Here is a 15,873-nt window from a genome sequence, read left to right on the forward strand (position 1 = left end):
ATGTATAACTGTAATAGTTTACAATAATATGTTTAAACGCAAAAGAGATCGTTACGTTGATCACGATTCACAGAGCACAATATGAAGATGTTTGCCGTATGAACGCCGCGGACTCTCTCCGGAGAATCATTGTTTACGTTTTTTGTTTTGGGAAATTTATTCAAATTTCGTGAAGAGGAATCATCCGCAGTCACTGAAAGCCTAAATATTGGCCCGTATGCTAAATGGGGCACGAGCACTACGAAGTAGCACTACGCACTACAAGCCGTAGTGCGGTACTAGTGCGACATGGAACACTACGGTTGGCATGCTAAATAGGGCACTAGCACTTTGAAGTAGCCTAGCACTACGCACTACAAGCCATAGAGCGGCATGGAACACTACGGTTGGTATGCTAAATAGGGCCAAAAGCATAACGCGCACTACAAAAATCTGAAGTGTCCTACACACCGCACTTCACGACGACACTACGGTACATTTAACCTTGTTCACTTTGTCAGTTATGGATCTGTTTGGCTTACAGCAAATGCATCATCGCGTAAAAACCTCAGGAACAGCATGCCATGAATATAAAAAAGTGTACCGCTTCAGTGAACAACATGTTATTCTTACGGCTGACATTTTCCTTGGCGAAACAGATGAACAGCGTAGAAGTAAAAAATACTCTTCTTGTTTTTGATACCATGTTTCGAATTTTTTTTCTGGAGTCATTTTGAATTCTTCTGCAAGAACTTTCCATGCTTCTCTCTTTTGTTCGATGTTTTGGGAAGCGTGGACTTTGAATATATGATGGGAAATGTGCGCAGACGCATTGCGAATTTCAGCTCACCATCACAATTTTCATTAGTACCATTACCATCACAATTAAATATTTTACATCAATCTTCTGCAAAGAATGAGAATTACTTAGGGAATAATTAATTATTTGAGCACTTAACTACCATTCTTCAATAGACTCATAGCGTAGTGCGGCACTATAAAGTACTCTAACAGCGAAGTAGCACTTCAAAGTCTTTTTGCATACGAATCAGTAGTGCGACACTAAGCGACACTAAACATTGTAGAGCTACTTCGAAGTGCTTAGTGTCTTTGACGTATTTAGCATACCAACAGGACACTTCGTAGTGCATAGTGCTACTTCGTAGTGCTAGTGCCCTATTTAGCATACGGGCCATTATCTGTAATCAGAGAAATGTAATCACCGGCAAAAATCATATATAGCTTTTTTCAATGATCGAAAAAAAGACAATTTTATTTACAGAATGTTTAGTAACATACTCAAGGAAAACTGAAATGTCACTGTTTGAATAGGATTTATTGCTTGCGTCCCTAATTGAAGATCTATGTATACATTATTATATGGGTTTGACATAATTGACAGTGTTCCGCACGAGCGGCTGTTGCGTGAAGTGAAGTCTTTGGGAATCGAGGGAAATGTTCTCAAATGGATCAGAGATTTTCTAGTAGGTAGACGACAACGTGTCAGCATTAACGGAACCGGAACAGACAGGGCACCAATGCGCTGTGGCGTGCCGCAAGGAAGCGTTCTTGGGCCTGTTTTGTTCGTTACGTTTAAAGTAGTGTCAATAAGAAACACTTCCAGAAATAGCATCAAGCGTGTGCTCTATGTATGGCGAAGGTACAAAAGTTTCTAATACAGTTAATGCCGCGTCAAATAAAGTACAATAGCAAGATGACCTTGATAGTTTGGTTAACTGGGCTGATATGTAACAGCTGCGTTTTAATGCTGGCCAAGTGTAGAGTAGGTACCTCAGTTCGGGAAGAACCATGAACAACATGATTACTGCATGAGAAGAAATAGTTGCAACGAGAGAGTAATGATTGTAAAGACTGGCGTGGAAATAGAATTGGCAGTTTATGTCGACAAGGAGTTAATATTTTCTTGGCACACTGAAACGCAAGCTAATAAATCCAACAAACTTCTTGGACTGATCAGACGTTCTTGAGAGTTCCTAGACGCAGAAGCGATGAAGCTGTTGTTTGTCGCTGTCGTACGTGCGCCCGAACCGTACGACCCCATCTGATCGTGTCGCTGTCGTACGTGTAGAGTTTGGAAATGCCGTGTGCTCAGTCATCGATGTTTGAAAAGGACACAAATTTAGTAGAGAGTGTTGAAAGACGGGCAGCAAGGATAATTCCAGGCTTGTAGGGCAAGTCTTAAGGCCCGTTCACACTAGGGGCAACACACGAGAATCAAGTGCCTCAAAGCGCATGCAGAGGCGCTTTGCAGCCTCTGCATGTGCTTCTTGACCGATTGACGAGCTAGCGATTGACAGGGGCCATGCCTCATGTAAAGGCCCGTTTACACTAGTGGCAACGACATGCGCTTTGAGTCGTTTGCTGCAGTGCCTCACCGCGCACAACCGTTTACACTACTTTTGTACTCGGTTGTTTGAGACCGCGCGCCAGCGTTGCCAGATGGTATATTTCTATACCAGATTTCGCAAATCTGGTATTTTCAGAAGGTGTCTGGTATGAATATTTTAGATCTGGTATATTTGCCTAAATCTGGTATTTTTCTGGTATTTTCTGACTTACTGCAAATTTACTGCATTAAGTCCCACATCTGAAGTTTGAACTTCCTCCAGCGCAGGCGTGGATTATATAGATTGCCTTCAGAGCGGCGCGACTAGAGGTTTCCTGCCATTTTTGGAACCGCAAGTTTACCGCTTGATGAAATAACCCCTATCTAATTGTTAACATTTAACATAAGTGATTAGTGCAATATAAGCAAGAGAATGATGATCATTGATTGATTACTGATCAGTGATGATATGGACTAGGACGAGTGAGGTTGTTGAACTGATCTCTGCGACGCAAGCTCCACTATTGTTGTTTGGTGGTTTTGAATTCTAGAGTGCCACTTGTTTCAGTGCCACTTGAATTCTAGGGTGCCATTCAATATTTCATTGATCTTCAAAATCATCATCCATTCATAGAACTGGCTGCCTACTGCATCACTTGTCTACTTTGACCTGTCTCCAATGCATTCGTGGAATTTTAATTCAATTTAAATTCTTAGTTAATTTGCGATTTAAGCATACAAGTGATATCAATTCTTTAATAGCTGTCTACTAAGCGCCGCGCTTGTGTTGCATGAGGCATGGCCCCTGTCAATCGCTAGCTCGTCAATCGGTCAAGAAGCGCATGCAGAGGCTGCAAAGCGCCTCTGCATGCGCTTTGAGGCACTTGACTCTCGTGTGTTGCCCCTAGTGTAAACGGGCCTTAACACAAGCGCCGCGCTTAGACTAAAGAATTGATAAATTCTTAAATTCTTAATTCTTAGATTAAAGAATTGATATCACTTGTATGCTTAAATCGCAAATTAACTAAGAATTTAAATTAAATTAAAAATTTAAATCAAATTAAAAATCTAAATTAATTAATTAAAGAAATTCAATTCGTTCTATGGTTTCAATCTATTAATTTGTGACTTCTGATTTTTGATTCTAGATTTTACGAACTGACGATGGAGCTGGTCTCCGAAACGTTTTCTATAAAGATATGAATTTTTGTGGACTATTCTTTTCTTTTAAATTCTTAATTAGTAGATAGATGTCTGTGGTCTAGTAAGGTTGATTGTGTACGCTGGTCCGGCACACCAAATGTTGACTAACACCACTCTCGTTTGGAGTCACTCTCTAGTGGAGCGCCTAATTGATCTTTATAGAGAACACTAATGCCTATGGAGTGTTCGGTCAAAGGAGTACAAAAATCGAAATGCAAATGATGTAAGTTACTTTTACATGACGTGTTTAGTTTATGTGATTGTAGCAACTCCTGACAATTTATGCATTACCGTTTAGCGATTTCAAAGGATGACATAATATCGGTACGAATATTGGAACTTTTTATTTAAGAATAGACTATATTTTTTATAAACTGTACCTTTTTGAATGTGCTAGTTCTCTAATTATGATGCCTATGCTAAATTCTCGTTTAGAACTGGCATAGTGCGAAGAATGACGGACCGCAGCACACCCGAGAACAATGGCCCACAGCTCAAATTCGGTTACATCCATCCTCATTTACGTCTAGGTGGCAACTGGTGTTCAAAGCGCGCGGTCTCAAACTACCGAGTACAAAAGTAGTGTGAACGGTTGTGCGCAGTGAGGCACTGCAGCAAACGACTCAAAGCGCATGTCGTTGCCACTAGTGTAAAAGGGCCTTTAGGAAGAGAGATTGAAAATTAGGAAGCTTCCAAGGCTGTGTTGTCGACGTCTACGAGGTGACTTCTTTGAAGTTTGCAAAGATACTCATGGATTATACAAGGTCCCATAAGAATTGCTAGAATTTGAAACAAGAACCAACACCAGGGGCCACAACTAAAAACTGAAAAACTGCGTTTCAACTCATCCACGCTACAACACTTCTCGCTTCGAGCCACCGACATGTGGAACAGCCTCCCTGACTACATCGACGACGTTCTGAGTATGAACGCGTTCAAGAACAGACTAGATGAAGCTATGGAGAAATATATGAACATTCAAGCTTGAAGTGTCTAGCACTATATCGAACCTTGTAGAAGTCTACTAACTATTTCAAACTAAGTTTTGAAAAGATCCGGTCGAAGGACCAGTTTTTAGATCTGCTGTGAACAAGTCGCAAAAGTACACGAATCGGCGACAGGCCACATCATTCCTATACTTTAGCGTCGAGAACATTATGATATGATATGATTATGAGGTAGCAAGATGTTGTTTACATTGACTGAGACGTTTCCTTGAAGTGTAAGTGGTTTCTGTGCTAAAGCGCTTCAAGGATTCTGAAAGGCAAAATACATTATAAGTACATAATTCAATCATTTGGCAAGTGTTTGGCCAAATAAAATAGGTAAACTGAATTAGTGCAACATCTATCTATGTTATGAGAATTTACTAACATCAAAAAGTTCTGAATATGGGTTATGCGATCTACAATACTCCATAAAAAATGGACATATGATTAAAGTAAAGCGAGTTATTCGAAAACAAGTTGCTACGTATTTAGGCAAGCTAATAAAAAAAGGGTAGCACCTCCATGGCACATCCAAATACATTCTCAACCAATGTAAACCTTTTAACAAAAATTGTCCATGAACTTATGTATATTTATACTATTAGTAGGAAAAATATTGTAGAACGGAAATATATTATGAAATAGTGATGCAAACACAATCAATATATATAGCAATTCCGTACTTGCATGGTCATAGTACTAGGACTCAACGGTCGGGTTCCATACAATGCGGTTGCAAGTCCCACTATACTGGACAAGTAAGAACTTACAAAAACAAACAAAACAATACACCTTCTAGAAACAAGCTAATTGTATGCATGTAATGTTTATTTTACGATTAAATTTTGCATGTGCATTCCCTATTGTGCTAGAAAAGACAGAATCATTTCACTGCTATAACATACCGGATTTTCCCGCCATAGTCCAATATAGATTGAAAAAGTTCAGCAAGGGAATGGCACCACGGATTCCCAACAAGTTCACTGCTGGACATCGTAGTTGCCGCCAAGAACAGTTGTACAAACAAAACAAGGCAGGGACGCTTATCGAACACGTTCGCAGAGCCAATTTCTGATCACGACATTAATATATCATTAGGAATAATATATTTTCAAAATTAATCAGAAAAGTAGATGACCTAGATTGAAAAAATACCGATTTATTTCGGTATTATATTGGTCGAACACAAGAACGGAACTCATCTCACATCTTCTGAACAAGTTATTGAAAGTGAAAAAAATCTCATGTCACCCGGAAAGGGATACAGCTTGATAATAATATTAAATGCCCCTAGACAGTTGTTTTTATCAGAATTCTTCAAATCTGATCGTGGTATCAGTTCAAATTTGAATTATTTCTAGGTTTATATGGCAAAATACATCAGACAGATATAAAATCATTTTATTCGTGAGATAATGAGCATATCTAACATTGGAATTGCCTAACATTGGAATTGCCTAAAACTATCTGCAATCTTCCCTTGTGATCAGCCCCATCATAAGGAATCTTACACATGCTGAAATAAGTTCGTACGCTACAAGACATCACATCAAAGGAACCTGCCTTTTATGACTCCCAGAGGATGCTGACTACCACCGACCGAAATATTTTCGGGTCATATTTTGCCATCCAGCTCGACTTTTTGCACCCCTTATTTTTTTCGCTATTGTCATCCGTACCATAGGAATAAATTTCAAGAATATGCCTCTCGAATCCAGGCTATCACTTTCGGAATCAATATTTCCGAGGGCTGTCACCTTTTCTTTGATATCCGTTTGAATAGCAGGTGGCGTCTGGACCAATGCCGAAGAGGGTTCTTGGTCTCATAAGACCTTCTCTTCTTCTCTGCTCATATTTCCTTATTGCGAGTTCAAGAGCACAATTGCTCGCATCTTTGATCAGAAGCCTCCACGCTCGATATTTTTAGATCTAAGACGAACTTGGTAGCAGCCAATAATGAATCATCGCGTAAGGATCAAATATACTAAGTCGCAAATAATGTTAGTCATAATTCCACAAAGTCGGCTAATAAGCATTTAAATTATTCGTATCATTGTTCTCGTTTATTGGCCTTCAGAGAGTCATCGGCTTAGTAATAATAATTTGTTACTACTTGCATTTCAGCTTATTACTTTTATTTGTCCTAAATCAGAATGGAGAGTGCAATCATTTTCGTACCCAGAGAAAAAAATTAGTTTTACAGTAGACAAATTTTATGGCTGGCCTCATATCTTTGTTGATTTTTCATAATTAAAGTAAATTTCCCTGTCTATTTCTTAAGCTATGACTTAGAAACTTCCTAGGAGAGCAAGAAAACAAGTGCAAACTACCTTGGGCTTTCTGAAATGTGCCAGCATTCTTTCGCCCAGTGTACGTTGGCGTGCCGGGAGATGCATGAATCATGCTTGTATCTCAGGGAAAAGTAGAACAGCCTTGCAGAAATTATCCGCGGCAAAAATGGAGCAGAAGGCCTCAATTAAGCTGCAGAGCTGAGCAGCAAGAAGAGGGCAAATTATGGTCCCGGAGCGCACAGTAGTTGCCTGAGGTCGATTGTGCTTCGTTGGCTTCCGCCCCGACCTCCCTGCTCAGCGGCCCTAACTTTGCTCGACCGTCTGTCCTATTCATGCTAACCCCTTGACATTGGGAGTAATTAAAAATACTCATAAATTCTGAGGTGGTCGTTGCCATTAAGCAAATGTACACAGGGGTGCAATAAAAGAAAATTACGTGTGGCGTTCGTTGAAACTTTTGACGACTCTCAACTTGTTGCCAAAAAGTGCATTTGGCGTCCATGCGTGTGGAATAGTAAATCAAATTTCACCGCAGGAAGAGAAACTTCAACCTTGTTCATAGATAAAAAATAACTGACACGAATAGCACTTAAAATGTTCAAAGTTTGCGGAAATTTCTTTTTTTGGGGGTTCTGAATCGCGTCATTATATCCAATTTAAGGAAATCATCCGGACCAAATATCAAGTATCAGTCTCAGAGTAATGTGTATTGATGAATAAAATATCACGCGCTTAAAATATATGGACGCAATTGATCTTGCCAGGTCGCTTAATTAAGAAACTGTGACAAAATTTTTAAGCGATAAGCGGAAATTGACGATAAGCGGAAGTCGATAAGCGATAATAGTCGATAAGCGGAAAATATGAGTGTGAAAGAATGTCTCGAGCACCGATTTGAACAAGTGCTAGGTCAAATGTGGTTGATTCTTGCTACGCACAAGCATGCAATGAATCCTTCGTGAGAAGATTTACATTACCTCAATGGAGGCACGACTTTGAGGTAATGTTACCTCAATGGAAGCACGACTTTGAGGTAATGTTACCTCAATGGAGGCACGACTTTGAGGTAATGTTACCTCAATGGAGGCACAGCTTTGAGGTAATGTTGCCTCAATGGAGGCACGACTTTGAGGTAATGTTGCCTCAATGGAGGCACGAAAAACTATATAAGATTTGATATAATACCCAAAAATAATGGATGTTTACAGTTCAAAAATGAAATACTCTCAAAATTCACTTGAAAGCAAGTAACTTCGCTCAGTTTTTCCAGTATATTATAAATCGGTTTTCCCTATTCGAATAATGCTACCTCATATATCTCTTGCAGGCCCTCGCCTGTTTGGACTGCTGTCAGCTTTAGCAAATATTCGGGCGTCTCAATTTCCGCCGAATTTCAAATTCCAGTGACGTATCCATTTACTCTGCATGAAAGTACTCTCCTTCAATCCTCATTTGAAATCCCTTTTCTCTTGCAATCCTTAACAGTTTTTTATTCGTAGGAGAAGATATAAATGTATCTGAACGAGATGATTTTAAAATTTCAAACTATCTCTTCCTGTGAACAGATTCGGACTAAATTGAATAAATAATTAACTTTAATTGATATTGACGTCCCTGCCGCATGTTCGTATTCTATCGATGAACAATATTTAGAAAGCCTTCCATAACACAGCAAAGTGAAACTGCAATAATTTAAATTAATGATCTTCAATTACTGATCATTTATTCCTGTAACTTATAATCTTGAAGGAAATTGCTAAACATTCATGTCCCGCCGGTAAGCTAATATTATTATTATGACCATTAACGACCTATACAATGAAAATCCTTATCATAACGTACCTTCTTAAAATCCTTCTCTTAACGTACGGCAAGCCAATATTGTAGTTATGACCATTAACGATGTATACAGTAGAAATCCTACTCTTAACGTACGGCAAGCCAATATTGTAGTTATGACCATTAGCGATGTATACAGTAGAAATCCTACTCTTAACGTACCACTACGTCGGCTGCAGGCGGGTTGACCATCACAGATGCGGACGCCGCGGCGCTCCTCCCCCACAACAATGGACTCGTCAGGCAGGCGTCAGCCACCCTCGTCTCTGATGAAAAATTCGCCTTACGGATACGGCGCGCATTGTTTTACTTGACAAGAGTCTTCAGCACCCTCAAAGTATCTGATTCTGAGATGATGCTTTTATTCTCCGTTAAAAAAACGGTCATAAAGACTTGAATACAGCAGAGATATGGTTCAGGCGACAGAGGTGCAATGGAATCAAGTGGAATTGTTACGGCGTGAGTGAATGTTTGTATAAGAGCAATTGGGATACTCTGATTGATTATCTGCAGTATTGTAACAAGGATTAATCCAGCAAAAAACGAACACTACGTACAATTAAAGACAGCTTTCATCACGCATATACAGCACAATGAACGTAAGACGCCAAGTTGCAAGACCACAACGTTGCGTTTGCAGAGGTATATTGATCCAATACAGCATCTCTATCCAATGATCGAGTCAGTTTGAGAGCCATGTCGCTTGAAAATTCTGAGATAACATGTCTCTTTATTTGGATATCCTATCTGATCTGAGTGATAATTGATTCACTGTTGGCAGACTCTAAGGTTGCACAAGTGCACTCCTGTAGCAACCGCTGGGACTGCACAACGACAATCAAGTAACTTTTCTCGCATGACGAGAATTTTTACCTCTTGAAGCTCTAGTTAGCCCTGAGGCCCTTAGAGAGAGATAAAATGAATTTTTAAACGCAGTTAACATCTGCGTCAGCGGAGTGAGTTAGTCAAGAATTGTGAATTTATAATCTGGTATAGATTAATAATCTCAGTCAAAATTCCAGGAGCTTTGTAAAGTATGCTACTTCTATGCTATTTCGATTTATTATTTGATTGATTTGCTTAAAAAATATAGTGAAACTTTCGGTGAACTGAAAGTTTCTCATATCCTTTTACGATTTAAAAATAATGCAAATGCTTGAGCACGAGGCATTGAGACGACGCACAGGTGCGCTCCGCTTCATTAGTCGCTGAAGCAGCGGCGTCTCAGGCGACGTTTTTCATTTGGCGACTGTGATGGAGGGGCGCTGGCGCTAAGTGCTGGTGCAACAACAATATCCTCTCTAATTACCATGAATTATGCTACGCCCTTCATGCGCGCAGCTAGGGATCATCTATTCAATTGTGACAGCCCCACGCCGCCGCTATGTAATGACACTCAGCGGCTTCGCGGAGTGCCTTATTAGAGGTAAAATGTATTCCATCAGTCAACACTAGTCGCCCACAATGTGCATCTGTGCGATCATGATATTGACACTGACAGCATTATCGCCTTAGTTTTATTCTAATGATTATAAAGCATTTACCAGTATTTCCATTTTGAAGTATTAATTATTAAAGTATTCCTAAAAATCCTTCACTTTATTTATTTTCAGCTGGATAACGAACATGTGCAGGGATTATTTCACTAACGAGTGAGCAGCGAAAAGTTACGAACTATTACGTAACGAAGCAACGTATGTGGCGTCTGAATTATTATTGTCTTTGCTGTATATTTTGTCTGGAGCAAAATTGTGCAGCAAGTATGATTTTTTAGGTTAAGTAGATAATTGGACGTATTCTTCTAAAGTAAACAATGTCGTGTAATACTGCAGAGATTTATATCGCTTGCAAATGTGCTGCGAGAAGAGCCTCTTGCTAATCTTCTTATCTAATAAGCGACTCAATTAATTTTTTGCAGCCTGGTCGCCATGGGAACTGCAGAACATATTATAGGCTTCATGGCTTAGTGAGCCTCGTTGCTTTAACAGCGTTTGTTCATCAGCCAAGAAGAAACAACGTCTTGCACAATTATCTGAACTGAGCAGCCATGCTTCAGTTTGCTTTCTCCAATAATTGGAAGTTGGATTTACTATCGCAATATTTATTTCCCAAACCATCATTTATCAACAATTATTTCATGAAATCGCAATTATAACACATGAATATAAGAAACCTGCTTTCGCCGTCAGAATATGAAAAATTGATTGTGTAGGGGGTTAAATCTAATGCCGTACAGATAAACATTTCCCAATTCAATGAGTTATTTCATATAAAGGATGGTAATGAATACTGTATCTATTGGAGTCAAGTCAAACTGTTTAAAAATTAATGAAATTGTTTCAGATAAAAACTTTTTAACTTTCCTACTAACTTTCGCTGTTGTATTCCTTTCGGGAAAAATAATCTAAGAAAGAATACCTTCTAATATCTCGAACATGTAAGTGAAAGCGACTTCTTTATAAATTAAATTAAAATATTTGTATTTATGCGCTATATTCATCATTTCGTTGTCGAACACAATGACTCCACGATGAGGAAATTCCTACTGAGGCAGTGAATTTGAGGCACGACTCTTGTCTCATTGCACAAGAATGGGTCTCTGAGGGACTAGGAAATGATTCATGGTCTCGGTATTCCGATGATACGACGACAAATAAAAGTAACTGAGTGTTCTACTCAAATAACAAATGAAAGTACAAACAATCAGCGAAATCGTTAGTTCTCATGTTGAATAATTAAATAGGATACTTGCTGCTCTTTGTTCGGTTATGCACGACAACGAAGCGAATTAACAAACTTATTTCACGCAGCTGGATTTTGCGCGTTCCTCTAACAATTGTTATGGCGCTCTGCAATCACCAAACATCCGGACCTGATTAGATCTCAGATTCTTAGGCCAAGCTCGATGTCACTTAGAAAATCCATTCGCAATTACCGGTGACTCGCTTGTGCTAAGATGCCAGTCTTCTTTTCGCTCACTGGCCATCACTTACAGAAGTCATTGGCGGGCTATACGATGCATTTTAGTAGTCGATGCACGGCCGTTATTTTGCTGTGGCCAGATGCAGGGCGGTCTCCGCAGCGGTGTCGTATCTGCTTCCGTCGCGCATCAGAGGCCGCTTTCTGAAGCACGGAAACGACTGTCGGAAACTGGAATGCGTCCAACCCCTGCGTCAGAACGAGAGGCCTCGACTGCTGGAAGTCTGAGGCTGAGCATCAAAGGGAAGATTCTAGGACCTCGAACAGCGGTTGTAAATTTCTAAGCCTCGAGTCAAGTACTCAGAAGTTGACTTGAAGAACGCAGACAGAGTTATAGAAACAAGAAAAACTGATTTAAATAAGGAGATTTGGTACTAAAATTTTGATGAAAAGTTTAAGGTTCTTAATACATGTATTTCATAAAGCTCACGACCAGGTTCCAGATCTCACCTCAAGCTTTGTCAGGGAGTTCCAGTCTACATTCACGGCTTTGAGGAACTGACATCAGTTACCATTGATGATCAACGGTGCAAGGTTAGGTTAAGAACAATAGTTAAGTTTGATAGAACTGGTCAAATTCACTATAAAAAAGCTCCTCACGAACAAATAAATGTCTGTAATTCAAAATTCTACGATATACCTTATCTTATTTCTAACAATTTCAAAAGAAGCAACGTTAATGCAGTGAAATTAAGTGACGAGCCCTTTCGTGATTATAATAATTTTTTATCATCATGATCCATATCCCTAATTCTTAATTAGTCAGTGTGTGAAGAGAGAAATCATTTCATTTATGAAAAAGAACTATTTGCTAAGAACAAAATACTTCGAAATACACGGCGAAGCCAGTTCAAAATAAGTAGCTTGCTGGTTCATCATACATAATTTTGCAGTAATATACGGCAATATCAACCTTATTTAGCACACAGACCAACCATACATTTATGTACTGCAATATCAACGCCCTATAAAATCAGACAAATAATGCATTAATCATGTAGCAATTCCGTGGCGGACATCCACATGCTCGCCCCTAATAACTTTGCTGCTACAGGAAGCTGCTCCGGTGAATCAATTCTGATGATAAACTTCGATAAATCAACGGGAGTGCGACTCGGAGACAAATGAACGATCAACGTTTCAGTTGACTAGGATCTATAAACTCATCCTCTATGGAGAGTGAAAAAATGTTCATGTTCTTGTGATTGAACTTGTAAACCAAATTAGTCCGAGAAAAGAGTTAAGAGAATTTAACGCAAATATCTTAACTAATAGGCATGCAAAGTTTATTCGATGTTAATTCAAGGAATGGAACTATTCTGGAATTCTTTTAGGCCAAATCGTATTATTATAACATTCGTTTTACTTATTTATCTTGCTATTCTTGATTTCAATTTGACAGCCGATTAATTAATTAACTCAGTTTATCTATTGGTATAAACTTAATTCAGCTCAATTTCATCACAAGGTTTCATCTGCGAGTTCAAGTTTAGCCAAGCATGTTTTAACTTGAAAGCTATAACGAGATCAAGAATAATAAATATTTGCGGTCAAAATCAAACTTAGCGACAGCAGTAGCATTTACTGGCGCCATGTCCTTGCTCTCACCCCTTAACTTCCATGGAAATTAAATGCAGAAGAGCGGAACTGACCGGAAGACGAGATCAAAGTTAGTGGCGAGTGGCCTGTAAGCCAACGAGCTGACGGTCCCTTCATACTTCTTGATTAAGTTGCAACTGCATTCCTAGATCTTGCGGCTCTCGATCACAGCCAGTTTACTGCTCTATATAAACAATAAACAATACAGCCTGCCTGCTCTTCATTAACAATAAACAATACAGCCTGCCTGCTCTTCATTAACAGTAAGCAATACAGTCTGCCTGCTCTTCATTAACAATAAACAATACAGGCTGCCTGCTCTTCATTAACAATAAGCAATACAGGCTGCCTGCTCTTCATTAACAATAAACAATACAGGCTGCCTGCTGTTCATTAACAGTAAGCAATACAGGCTGCCTGCTGTTCATAAACCGTGCATGAATTACTCTCTACGAATGTCATGATCATCATGATAATGTTATCAGGCTGCTTATCTGTGGTCTTCTTTCAGTACAATTGAACTATCGCTCCTGAATTGTCATGATAAACAGTAGCCTTGTACACTGCTGCACTCAAACATGCGTGGTGTTATATATATCGAATTTATCTACGTATCATCAACAAATTTTTAGATATGATTTCTAAACAAATCCCAAAATAACTTCTAATCTTAAATTAAAAGAGTATTTTAGAAGTTATTTCTCATTTAAGAAACATCGTATTCAGTTTTTTCCAGTTGAAAATCATACACTCTGCACTAAGAAAAAATTGCTTGCTGCTAGTCTCAACACGTGAATGAGATGGTCGACAATGTTATATAAATAACACAATGAGATGCTGAGCAGCTTTATTGTATTTATCGTTATACTGAGCGAATTATGTATATACCGAAAATATATGTGAGATAATAGATGAATTGAATAGCAGCATTTATTAAAATATGAATTTCAGATCAATCCACTAAAGCTGTTGGCGTGTTGAAAATGTTTCTGTGCTGCTCCTAAGTTTATATGAGTAGAGAGACGAGGGTAAGCACTGGCAATAGGGCCGTACTTGATCCTAATCGAGCTTTATTAACGTATATTGTGAAGATTGAAGTGCACTCTAGCAGTCAGGACTCGAATACCGAGGATATGGGGAGAACGGACATTTTTTCTTGTTAGCAACCCGTATACCCATGACTATTTATATAGAATGAATAGATGAAATCAGAACATGGGAAAGTAGAGAAGAGAAACTGGTAATCGAATATGGATAATTCGCTTGTCTGATAAATTCCAAATGATTAAATAGTTAATTCTGTACAATATTTAAGATGTAGTTGAGATATATTCATCTGAGATTTATTCTACAATGGAATGTAATGATTCTACTGAGAGTATATTAACGAAGTATTTATTGATCATGCAAGCAATAGATTTCTGAACAAATCGAAATAAGGATTAAAAACAGAGAAGAATTTGTGCCTGAATACTTAATACTGTGATAATTTTGGAGACAATGATAACAGATTTGAAGGTAAAGGAGAAAATATCAAAGCTTCTTTATAATTCTACATTCATATATCAGATATCCGGGTGTTCAAAATAAAGACTATTGGGGACAATTGCAAGCTTTTATGTCTCAATTCGGTCAATACAAATTCTTCTACTCGTCATTTTTAATTAACGTATGGTGACCCCTGACAATAAATTATTGCCCACGATTTATATTTAATAAATGCCGTGATTTTGATTCAACACCAGTCACAGCAGAGGTTTTAATGTCTTTTTTTTTCATAGTACAATAAGATACTAGAGGGTTTGCACTCGCCCTTCAAGATTGGAATCCCTTCTTTGAGCTCCTCTTTCTTCTTCCTCATTCTGGACCATAATTAGAATCTCAAAAAGATCCGGCCATGGCTTTTCTCGGTGCGCAGCAAATGTCACTGGCACTAAACCATTACGCTACCCTAAAGCTTAAGATCGTCGCTAGGAATTACATGAATGTGGTTTTGATGTTTGGCGTCTATTTTCCGGATTGATATTTACGGAAATTAGTGTAAGAAATCCCGTGGTGATCAATATGTAAAATATTCCAGCAATGACGCGGATGTGGCCTCATAAACGCTTAGGAACTCAGCAAGAACCGATTGCAATGTTTTTTGTACCCTTGTTGGCGGATATTGGATGCAATCTCAACCAGTAGGAGACGTGAGCTGAGGAGAGAGGGCCGGTAGAGGCTGTAGCAACACGTCCCGCGACAACTGCTATCTGCTGCAGCCTCTAGCGATGTACTTGAATGTGCATACATAACAACGAGATAATTTACTAAGAAATAATCTACCATTTTTTAGATTAGCAAGCGTATAGTATTAAATTTTGAAGGTGGTTACGTGTTGTGGGATGATATTTAAAATTCTATTCATGCCAGTGCTTCGAAAGGCGCAGGTGACGTACGCGGCCTTTACGCGATAGATCACTAGCTGGTCGTGGAAATGAGCTTATTATTTTTCGGCGTTTCGTTGTAATGTAAAAATATTAATCAGTATTACCCTCCAAAAGACATGAGAACGGCAGTAATTATTTCAATAGTAAATTGCCGCTGAGGTTTCGGAGCAATTTATGGCTATGGTAAACAGCACACAGAATTTACGCGCGTTAATTAC

This window comes from Hyalella azteca, unplaced genomic scaffold (genome assembly GCF_000764305.2).
Source record: "Hyalella azteca isolate HAZT.00-mixed unplaced genomic scaffold, Hazt_2.0.2 contig10017, whole genome shotgun sequence".
Classification (NCBI taxonomy): domain Eukaryota; kingdom Metazoa; phylum Arthropoda; class Malacostraca; order Amphipoda; family Hyalellidae; genus Hyalella; species Hyalella azteca.